We start from the raw sequence: 12,500 nt of genomic DNA, 5'->3' as shown, positions 1-12,500 counted from the left end.
GTTTGCTGATGAGAGAAATGGCCTAATATTTAGGGATACATTATATTAATTTCCTGGAGAACAGACAATAGTGCTACGAAAATGTCAACACTAGATATTAAGGGCAATATGACCCAGAAATTATTGTATGCAACTTTATAATTAAGTCCAAATCAGTTGTCCTGCAGCATTAAATTAAACAATTTATGAGAGTTTTACTATGATGACAGGGGGGGGCCCTGGGGGCAATCCCACCAAAGAGTACACTGAATAACGGTGACACCCTGCTTTGTGGAGTAGAGAGTTAGACCCCAACTATAACCCACTCCAGCCTGGGTGCAAGAGGAATTATGGAGCATTGTGAAAAAGCAACTTTACCTTGGTTATTCTGAGAGGGAGAAAGAGAATTCTGCTGTGATGAAGACACTTTTTCAGCAATAGGTCTAAGTTGTAATCGCAGAGCAGATTATCATGAAGCTATGGCATGCGGGGTGTCTGGAGCTAACTGATGTTAGTTTGGCGTTGCATGTGATGACACTAGCTTTTTCTAGTTAGGGCATGCCAAGCAACTCCCTAGCATGTAGAACCAGCATATGTAATGCTTCAGGCTGGATTGATCTACTTCCCCTGCCTAACCCCCCCATTGGTGCAGTTCACTCCCAAGGGATAGTAACTAAGACAATCAAGGTAAAATGGTCAGATGTTTCTGTGTGTGTTTCTGTGTGTGTGTTTCTGTGTGTGTGTGTGTGTGTGTGTGTGTGTGTGTGTGTGTGTGTGTGTGTGTGTGTGTGTGTGTGTGTGCGTGTGTGTGTCTGTATGTGCCTGTGTGTGTCAGTGTGTCTGTGTGTGTCTGTGTGTCTCTGTCTGTGTGTCTGTCTGTGTGTCTCTGTCTGTCTGTCTCTGCCTCCCTGGCTGTCTGTCCATGTCTCTGTCTGTGTGTGTGTCTGTCTGTGTGTGTGTGTGTGTGTGTGTGTGTGTGTGTGTGTGTGTCTAGTGGGGGGGGGGTTGGCATGCCAATGCAGAAAAAAGATAATTTAGAAATTGTTACCAAAACTTAATTTATTTGTTCATCAGCATCACTTTGCAGTCAAATTAGAATGCTGATCATGTAACTTTAGTAATGGAGGGGAAAATGACCTCTGAAGAACAAACATTTCAGGAATAGTATTAAAGTGCTTTGAAAAAAATATATAAATTTGTGGATAAACAGGAATGCTTAACTCGAGCCAAGACAGAACTCACTTGACTGTGGCACTTTACATTGAATGTTATATGGCATTCAAGGAGACTTCTTAAATACTATAATTAATCAACTATAAATATATGAAGCCAAAGAATATAACTGCATGCACAATGTCCTTCTTAGCTCCAAGAGATACTGTTGCAAATGGTATCAAGCAGGATGAGAAAGTGGTCTCACTATAATGATCAAACACAAGCATCTATAGGATCAGTCTACTCGAGTAAATGTCCCTTTTTTCAGCATGAATTACTGTAAGTTGTTCTTCTTCTTTCGGCTTTTCTCAGTTAGGGGTTGCCACAGAAGAACTCCGGTCCGCTAATGATTGGCAGTAGATTTTTACAGTGCCAAAGTGCCTGCCCGACACCCAATCTTCAACAAAGGCACGTCCATTCACACATGTCTTTCGAATGCCAATCGACCTCGGGGAGGACATGCAGACTCCACACAGAAGGTGCTCCAGCTGAGAAAGTGTAAATGTGAAACAAAAGATCAGCCACAGCATTTTCTCTGTGGTTGCTTACTATTACCTCTCGACTATGCTGCAATTGTTATGTCATCAGTTTGCACATTTATAAACTGTAGGATTTATAATTTTTTCTTTATAATGATTAGTATTACTTAACTGTATCTGTCATTCAGTAAGACACATTTTTCTAAGTCATTGTCATTATTCCTGATTACTGGAAATCTGTAACTATTTCCCTCAAAAGAGAATATATCCACATTCTTGAAATTACTATAATCTTTTGTCCACACATACTCCCACCTCCAGACAAACATATCAACTTGTATTTAAGTAAAGTATATGGCATGATAAGAAGTATTGCAAATCTGAATTTGTTTAGCATGGCTTTAGCAGTCCCCACAGATGTTCTTCATACAGGTCACTACTGCAGTAGCCTAAGCTATATAAGATGTATGCTGTATGAGATACAACCCATATAGCTAAGAGTACGGCAGCAATTAACACTCAAACATCAACTCTTATGGCAGGTTTACTTACACAACTGCACTATCCTTAACTGCCATCTAGTCAAACAAAGAATAAAGGCTGTCATGTGGTGCACTGACATAAAGTAATTTTAAAACACATCAATATATCGCAGATTTTCAAAAAGCATAATGCTATTAGAAATGTACATAGTGATATTCCCCACTTGGAAACACATAGACATGCATTGTTTGCATATGCACAGACACCTGCATTTATTACTTCTCCTCCTCCTACTCCATCATGCAAGTCAGCTATGGGAATACAAACACCTTCTAAAGAGTGACATAATATGAAACATCATACCAGCAGCTGCTGTATACAGACACACAGTTATATGTTGTTTTATGAAAAGTCATGCATACATGTCAGTGATGCATATTCATATGTTCATATGTAATACTGTAGCTGTTAAAACTTAAATCATGCACCCCCTCAGTAGGTTTGTAAATCTTCTTGTCCTCCTCAATCTTGCCCAGACATGCACTTGAGAGTGCATCTCTCCTTCACTGCTTATATATGACCACCAGACTGTAATACTCTAAATACTAATATCACTTCCATGTGAACTGCACATTTAGACACTACTCTGAAACAAACTTAATATTATTCTTGAATAATCCTAGATAAATGTCAGATTGGTCTCTCCCCTGAAGACCTTGTCAAAACCTTTTACATATACTTCTGATTTCGAATCCATGATAACAACATAAAGACCGATTTTACCACGTCACAAACACAGTGGAAAATTCAGAAATAAATCTGTATGGTAGGATTCTTACATAAATGATTTGTATAACAGAAGGAAAAGTCTTCCTGCCTGCCATATGTAAGTAAACCTCCTCCACTTATCACAAACATGATATAAAACATGTTAGCAAACATTTTAAGTGCTTATAGAAATATAAGGCTACCTTTAAAATAAACATTGTCATTTCCTGCAAAGACTTTTTAAAATAAATCAGGAAAATCAGATATAAAAATCAATTCTGCTTGGGACTAGAATTGGTGGTTTTGAAGTATTCTGGTCCAGAGTTCACCACCAGCATCCTTGCTGATAAATTCAGATCCACTTTCATCCCACCTACCCTGCACTTTGTTTTCCTTACTACCCATATGATCCCAGCTAACCCTATAATATTTCTAGATCAAGTGATAGCATATCTATCAAAGACCAAGAACACTACATGCTTCTCTGCATCGTAGCGATTGACAAATGCAGCATTATTCACCCCTTTTCAGACTGTTTATCTTTAACTTGTACACTACTTTTCTATTAGCAGCTTAGAGAACTGCCACAGTGATCTGCTTATTTTAAGGTGGACACACCACAGACCCGTGTGCCTCAACAGTATAATTTGCAAGGCCATAGAATGTATCACAGCAGATCTTAATAAGTGAGGACAAAGTAAACGTACAGTTATTTGCTCCAAATCAATTTGTCTTTAACAACAGAGTTTCTCTACTTATTCTACTTGACTTATTTCATAGGGTTACAGAAGCTGTATATTTAGCTAATCAGACATGGATTAATAATGGTATAGTGCTGGCAGACGTATAAAAGGGATTAATAGTAAACAGAAGTGTAGTGTTGAGGAGAAGCCATACTAGCTTGCTTTACAGCCACAGTTGTGCTACAGATGGGAGTGTGGCTGAAATGATTGACATCACAATGAATGCAGGTTAGCATGGCCAAACCAGTGCATGTTCACACCTGCAGTATTGCACTGCAAACCTGCATCTTATGTTTATCAGGCACAAGATGGACAGCATGTTGTCCATCACATAGATTACTGAGGGCCATGCACCAAAATTGCAACCCTGTTCTTAATGTAAATCGGGAGAAAATGTGATAGGAAAAAACAGAAAGGGGAGAACAGCAAGCAGAACCAAACACTGAAGGGTAACTCTAAGGTATGAAAGGGGGGGGGGGATTAAAGGAAAAAAACAGAAAGGGGAGAACAGCAAGCAGAACCAAACACTGAAGGGTAACCCTAAGGTATGAAAGGGGGGGGTTAAAGTAATGCTTGGGAAAGAGAACCTTTTTCTGTATAGAAAATAACAGTAGGTAGGGAAGAAAGTGAGGAAAGATCTTACATAAGACAGAGGGGGAAGGGCAGGTAGCAGGAGAAGACATACAAATATAAAACACCAACGCAGACAGGTGTGGTAAACAAAAGGTGGGAATGACATCCAAAGGAGATTGACATATAGATGGTGAGTAAGTGGTGACTTGGAGGGTTGGACAATAAAAAGTAATGGAGATTGACACATACTGGAGGGAATACAAATAGAATGACACAATGAAGTTACTTGTAATGTTAGGCTAGCCCAGTCAGCAGTAGATCCATGCATCATCCTCTTGGGTGGCTGACATTAATGGCTGGCTGCTCATCTGGTAGCCCGATGGCCAGGGCCTGCCAGTTGTGTGTTTCCACAAACCATGGTAAATGGCACTCCACAATGCTAAGGCAGGCGTCCAGTTACTACTTCTGCACTTTCCCTGCTAGCACTCTATGCATGATGCTGGGATAACACAACATTCCTCTAGATCATAAAATCATAGTGATTACAGAGCTAATGACCCTAAAGGGCCATTTTAAGCCTAGCCATGCTAGTCAAATGCAATGGACTAGTTTGGATCCCATGGGTTTTGCGCAGCATATGTAAAACTTGGCCATAGATGGTTGAGCATTTACAAGCTCCATGGGAAACATACCTCCCTCTCCAACATGTCTTATTTATGTTAGGTGCAAGTTTAAGGTCCTAGATCAAGTGTTTCTGATGGTATCTGTTTTGTTAATATGCAAAGGGTCCATTAAGACAGGATAAGAAGATACTTTGCAGGCCAGGCATAGATTGTTGCTTAACAGTCTGTAAGAAACCGAGAACTAGGTTAAGGGTTTGAGGTAGTGTGCATAGGACATGTTGACTACACCATGCATTATTTTTGTGAAGAATCTGAGCAGATACTCCAGCTGTTTTGCATGCCTGGTCAGGTACATACTGAAGGGGGACTGTACTTATCGATTGGTCTAATCAGGGTCAAGTACAATGGAACAATGACATCTTTGTACTTGGATGCACAACATAGACTGATTTTCTTACTACATTAGACACTTAATTATAGTCAAAGGCCAGGTTACTGCTGACATGCATTTTCAAATCCTTGACCACTGCATTTACCTTTACGGGTGTATTAGCAATGTAGTTATTTGAATGGATGACCGTCTTTCCAAAATAGACTATTATGAACTTATTGACATTGATTTTTAGACTGTGATTCTGGCCCTAGTTATTAGTATGTGTCAGGCCTTCTTGGAGGGTATTGTGTCATGAGGGACTGTATGACAGCACCTAGCTTACAAACGTCTGTGAACTTAGTCAGACAGAGGCCTTTGATGTTAGCCTTGGCTTCAGAGAAGCAGATGCCACAGAGGAACAGCCCCAGCACTGAGCCCTGAGGGACACCACTTGTAAACTGCCATTTAGTTGAGGTAGACTCTCATAGCCTGACTTCTTGTGTCCTACCTGTGAGTCAGCTGGCTATCCAATGGATGACACAGAGGTTTTTACAGAGTGTCCCGAGATTATCTACTACGACAAAGTGGAGTATTGTGTCAAATGCCTTAACCAGGTCAAGGTAGGCAGTATGTACCATTTTTTCCCTCATCCATTGTCTTGATAACTTTTTAATGAAGTCCACAGGGTTGTGTAGGCATGACCTACGCTTAACAAATCCAAACTGAGTTGAATCCAGTGTCTGAAGGTTACCTATGTCATCATGTATTACATTCATGATTACTCTTCCCATGTCTCTACATAAGAGAGTAGTCAGGTTTATAGGTCTATGCTTCTCTGGTTCCATGGAAAGACCACCATTATACAGAGGGAGAACAGCTGTAGTCTTCCATTCGTTCAACACAAATCCTATTTGGAAGGTCTGGTTGAATAGTAATCCTAGTGAGCCTGTAAGGTCTTGTTTCATGCTATTAAAGAGACAGCATGGGATATTATCAGGTCCCCTTGGATGCAGAGTTTTTGGCCTTACAGTGCATCTTTAGGACCTGTTCCCTATTGATAGCTGTGGCGTTATGGTTGGGAAAATGTCTTGAGGTGTCTGGTGGTGAATACAGGGAAAAACTAGAGAGGTGTCTGGTGGTGAAAATAGGGTAAAACTAGAGCTGAAATTATCAGCCAGTCAATTAACTATATCATCTGGAAGCTCAGTATAGGTAGCTCCATTTACAAATAGCTTGGCACACTGTTTTCTTTTATTTTTGATTCCTTGCATTGAACAGTATCACTTTTAGATTATCATGGGGTTGTTTTGGCTATGTCTGATGGTTTATCAAGTTGACAGTGTCTAAAAATGGGACTATAGCCAATATTTGAAAGCTGAGAGGGGCAGATGCATTCCATCACTGGCAAAACATCATAGTCTGTCAATGATATCCTCCCAAGATAAGAAATATTGTACACCCTTTTAATGACACCAAAAATGATGACAATTATTAAAGCCAACTATCTTCTATTCATACTGTAACATCATCCATGGAGAAGTTAGAATGTTGCTCAGTCCTAGGCTGATACTGGCCTAGGACATATAGTCTAAAGGTTCCATAATGTCTCTTCATATAGTCCTGGGATGTACATCTCAGTTCATTTACACCTACAAGAAACAAGACTAAGTCATATTGGCATTTGTGGTTCAATGACCTGAGTGCATATGTGATGTGCAGGACCATGATCCCTGATAGGTAACTGACCATAACCATCTCTTTGCTCAGCCTGATGAGCAGAACATCTCTGTATCTCACAACAGAGTCTCCTATGAACAAGATACTGTATTGTGAAATTGTTTTCTTATAGGCTCAGATGGTGAAACGCTGAGTTGAGTCCAAAGGTGTCTTGGTGGGTGATGCTGATGAGAAGTCTTTGCCTGCCTTCCAAGATGTGACAATGTAGAGTACCACTGAACCCGCAAGGTCACATCCAGCATGTGGAACATCCTTTTCCTCCTACTGAGAGGCAGTCCTGATGACCACTGGTGATCTAGCTGAAGAACTAGCATAGAGTGAGGATAATATTACTGCACTTTCTCCTCCACTACAACTGGGCTTGCAGAATAACAACACAGTGGGGAAACATTACTCAGACACATGGAAGCAACACAACAGTAGCTATACAGTCGACTTTCACAAGCAGCATACAAACCTTATTGTGAATAGTGTCGCTCCTGTTTTCTATGACATGAAGCCATATTCAATTCCTGTTTCTCTGTCACTGAAAAGCAAAATGACCTCCAAGTGGACACATGAAACAGGTAATATAGTGCAACAAACATTGGAAATTAATAAAACATTTACAAAATGTTTACAATGCATCCCTTGATTTTTCTATTTAAACGTTGCTTCACTGTCCTGAAACTGAGCAGGGTGGCACCACCTGAGGACACTGTAGTAATGCTGCCACTTCTCACCAATGCCATTACTCAACATCCTGGTAAGCTTGTACCTGACATTCACTTTCTGCAAGCGAACATCATGCTGTCCTAGCAGATACTCCAGGAAGTCCCTGGGCAGGAAAGTGTTGCTTGACCTGGAACACTGTGCTGGAGCATTACCCTGCACAGTGCTTAAAGTAACCATGGACGTAACCATGGTCACTCATTTGGGTCAGTTCAAGGAGGAAAATGATAGCTCTGTGCACAGAGATGTGTATTTTCATCACAACAGCTTGGTACAATGACAACTCTGTAGTGCATTGCCATGTCACTAGAAGGGTACACATGCCATATGCATGAACATTTGTAAATTAAGCACACACAAGGAACACAACAAAAAAACAGTACTGCAGCAAAAACACATGCCAGTAAAAGTCCAAACACCACATGTCTTTAATAAAATTCAAGAGTTTAGCGCTCTTGTCCTTAAATGGAACTTCTTCAGAACTCTACACAATTACACATTTCAAGCATTAAAATACCCCAACAGGTAAAACACATGACTCATTATCAACCAATAAAAATCACCTAGAGTTAATATGCTTCAACTTCAATAAAGAACTAATAGAAAGTGCTTCCTTTAAGCCAGGGTAATGGGTTGCATTTAATCTTATTTGCCACTTTCATTCACAAATATGCAAATATTCATCCACAACCCTACCATGTACATCCTTTTTAATTCCATTAATAATCAAAAAAGCCAAAGGAATGCATTGTATTATGCATTAAGTGTCTATAAAGTGCATTTGTAGGATTTTTTTTGTTTTTTAATATCTAAACAATGTTCATAAATATGGTCATTCAACCTCATAGAGTTTTCCCCACATAGAAGGCAGGACATTCCTTACATTGAATAAGATAAACCACATTAGAGCTATTGCAATTGTATCACCCTTCAATTTTGTAAGCAATATTCCTAATCACAAATTTGTTCCCACAAATAATGGTGGAACACTGAGTACAGGAGGCAGATTTATTTGGATATTTGTGAATTAAAATGGCAAATAGGAATGAATGCATCCCATTACCCTGGCTTAAATGAAGCATTTTCTATTAGTTCTGAAGAAGTTCCATTTAGGGCCAAAAGTGCTAAACTCTTAAATTTTATTAAAGACATATGGCTTTTGGACTTTTACTGGCATGTGTTGTTGCTGCAGTACTTTTTTTTGATATGCATGAACATGCTGTCATACGACCCGCAGTCACCACAATGTGCCCAGCTACTGCAACTGACACACTTACTGGAGTTTGCTAGCATAATAAAAAGCACTGGTATCATCCTGTACAGATTTGCTCAGTAGCATATAACTGTGAAACTGTGAAATATCAATACAGAATCTGTAGATTTGTAGCTTCACACTTAAGAATTGACATCTGCCTGGTACAATCCATCAGCAGAAAAAAAAAGCAAAACTGTTGTGGATGTCGGTCATCCTGAATAAGACATTTTGCTTTACATGTTATTAAGGACAGAGGGCATTGGTATGGCATTGGACGATTTGCTGTTTTCTTTTTTGAAGGGCTATGTATTGAGTGCTTATTTCACTGTGATGCATGGCCATCTGTGTTCACTGTTCTGCACATGTTACCTTACCTTGGAAAAGCAGATGCCAAAAAGCAGTATTGTGAACATATTCAGCAAGTAGTGGTGCAGAATGTGAAAGCAGTTGATTGCCATAATAAATCCTTGTAACAGGTTTGACTGATGCAGACACAATACTCCATGCAAAAAAACAAGGACTGGGATATTGTAGTGTAATGGTCCACAATAAGGTGCGGACAGCCACAAATAAGCATCTTATTGAAGCCATGGAAAGATGCCCCCTTATATTTGTGGGAGGAGGTATTAGATGTAGATGTCTGACCATGACTGGCACCAACCACCAGTGTGTCACACAAGGACACCTCATTTTAGCAATAACGATGACAATACAGTATAGTACACTCCAACACATTAGAAGGGAAGGAATGATCAAGGCCCAGCTACACATCTGTCTTTCTAACCATCACTGATCTGTAACTACAGCAACCACTACACCTGCATTTTATTGAGTGGTACATGCATATCTTGGAGGATACAATATGTAGACATATGCACAGTACGACAATTATGACATACCCCCTGTTAAATGGTTCAGCAAAATATAACTGCTGTCATAAGAACACGTGTGGCTGACAGTGATGGCTACATGCAAGTGTCATGGCCATGACACAGTCTGCAGCACTACAGGGGGAGCTGTTACCTACATTCTACATAAGAGACTCTTACACGGTTAAAGAGTGGGACACAGCTTCATCAGTTCATGACATACAGCTTCTACCTTATAGTCACTCAGTCTCCACCTGTGTCCACAATACACACACATCTGAACTGTGCATCACCTCTGAAGTGCACATATCCACTATAGGGGACAGACACAGTGGGGATGAGGCACAGTCATGACCAAAGTACTATCCCTGATATTTTGTTACATCTAGCATTAACCAGCAGGTGTGCAAGTTAATCATCTAAATGCAATCGGCTGCTACCCATATTGTGATGCAGATGGTAACTATGTTCCATGGCATAAAGGGACAGGGGTTGGAAAATGTTGCTTTTAACAGTGTATTCATGAGAAACACTATGACTGCCTTCTGATATTCTTCCAGAGACATTTCCTTTTGTGCCAATAACACAGTCTGGATGTAGAGTTGTTAACACAGTCTGTCATAAGTTAGACTGCTGTCACCAATGGCGGTAACCTTATTGTCAACTGTGGACACACAGCCTACCATGTTCCAGCATGATTGTGGCATAGGATGTGGCCAATGCACTGGTCTGGTTCAATACCTGGAATTCAGAAGTAGTTTCATGAAGCTCTAACCATCCCTGGACATTCAGGTTGCTTCCCCTGCTAGTGATGGTCACTTTGTGAGTAGTGGTATTCATCAGGACCAATACATGGCATGCCAGTTAGGATGAATGCTCATAGTCTCATACTTCTACTCCTTCCCTTCCACAGACTGCATCAAACTCTCAAAGGGCAGGCCACAGTGGTGGGCGATGCCTGTGGTCCAGTCATAGCAGTTTGACTCCAACAATGTATGATATGATCCCTGATGTCTGCATTTTCCCTATTTTGTCTCCCCTGTAGGTCACTGAAAGATTTCTGTAGCTTCCCTAGTTAAAGCTACTCATACCGTGTTATGCATAGGAATGGCACCCAATACATCCCCATTCATTCCACTTCTGGGATTAACACTTTAACAAAGTCTGGTGTAGTCTCCCTGTCTACTTGTAAAAGTTTTAAAATCTGCTGGTGATGATGCTGCCTTAACTGGCCGTGTTTGTTTTTCATCCATTGGTCTAGACTGCCATGATGTGTAACATTGCAAGCAATAGTTATGAGAGGGGCTGTTATTACATATTACTAATCTATAGCTTCTGCTACTGGAAACATCACTCCCCTCACATATACCAGTGTACAAAACTGGTACATGCACCACGCGGTTTCCCATATGTTGACATTCCTGAATCAGTCTGCCAGTTTTGTCTTCCTCATTTCCATGTACCATCTGCATAGATTTCTTCTTTTCCATTCCATTATCCACTTGTTATCATGCTCTGCAAATCATGCTATTTTTGGTCAAGGTGTGCTTGCACTATTCATATCTCAGAACTGCCTTAACCCAGTCTGTTGACACTGCCTATGTTAACTGGTGCTTTCCAGTGCACTAAATGTCTGTGAATCCCAGTTATCAACGAAGATTATTAGTCAGTATTTGAAGATAACATCTGGTAAAGGAGCTAATTATTTTCTTAGCAGGTCAAGAAATCTTAGTATATCAAACTTCTTTTATATATAATAATTTATTTAATTGCATTAATCTCATATGCTCCTACAATCTATTTGTGTGATAATGGCATGTTAATTTTTGTTATACATATACTTGGTCATTTTAAACATTTTATTTTTGAAGGCAGTTTCTCTACTGAAGTATTGGTTGTTTTCCACATGTGTTATAATAACAGGCAATAAGTTAGACAACTACTTTTTTTGTCTCATGATTTGGGACATAAATGCATTTCTTGAAACGTAGAATGCATGCTGTAGCTACTGTTACCTTTGATTCATTATTGACTGGATGTTCTGTTATTTGATAATTCATTAATAAAGATTAATGAAACAACCATACTAGTGCCTTCTGATTTATTGTTGTAGGAATGTTGTAAAAGACAAGCATTATTACCTATACTGATCTCCCTCACTATCCTGTTCATGAAATAGATGAACTATTGAAACAGTATTGTATTGCATTGTATTGTTTCTATGGGTTGAATGATGTATACATTGTATTATTTGATAATTCATTGATACATATGAATGGAACAACCATGCTAATGCCTTCTGGTATCTTTATTTTATTATTTATTTATTTATTTATTTGTTTATTTTACATTTGTTGATCGGGTTAGTCAGGAGAAAAGCTCCACAGTTTTACAATTTTAGTGTGAACAGTGTCATATTGTTTAAGGAATGCTGTAAAAGGCAAAATGAAATCTGACAAACAGGATAACCTATACTGTTCTCCCTCTCAATCCTGCTCATGAAGTAGATGAACTATTGAAATAATAGGACATGCTTAATATAAACAAGCAAACAAATAAACCCTTTTTTACAATTGTAATATCCTCAAGAAATATTTAGAACAGGACATATCACTAAAAGGTTTGCAGACTGAAAATTCCTTCCCATTGCTTTTGATCACATTGAATCAGACATACAATAGCAATGATGTTT

This window comes from Protopterus annectens, chromosome 5.part1 (assembly GCF_019279795.1).
Source record: "Protopterus annectens isolate FY-2018-M chromosome 5.part1, PAN1.0, whole genome shotgun sequence".
Lineage (NCBI taxonomy): Eukaryota > Metazoa > Chordata > Ceratodontiformes > Protopteridae > Protopterus > Protopterus annectens.
The sequence above is the reverse complement of the archived record's forward strand: the minus strand, read 5'-3'. Positions refer to the sequence as shown.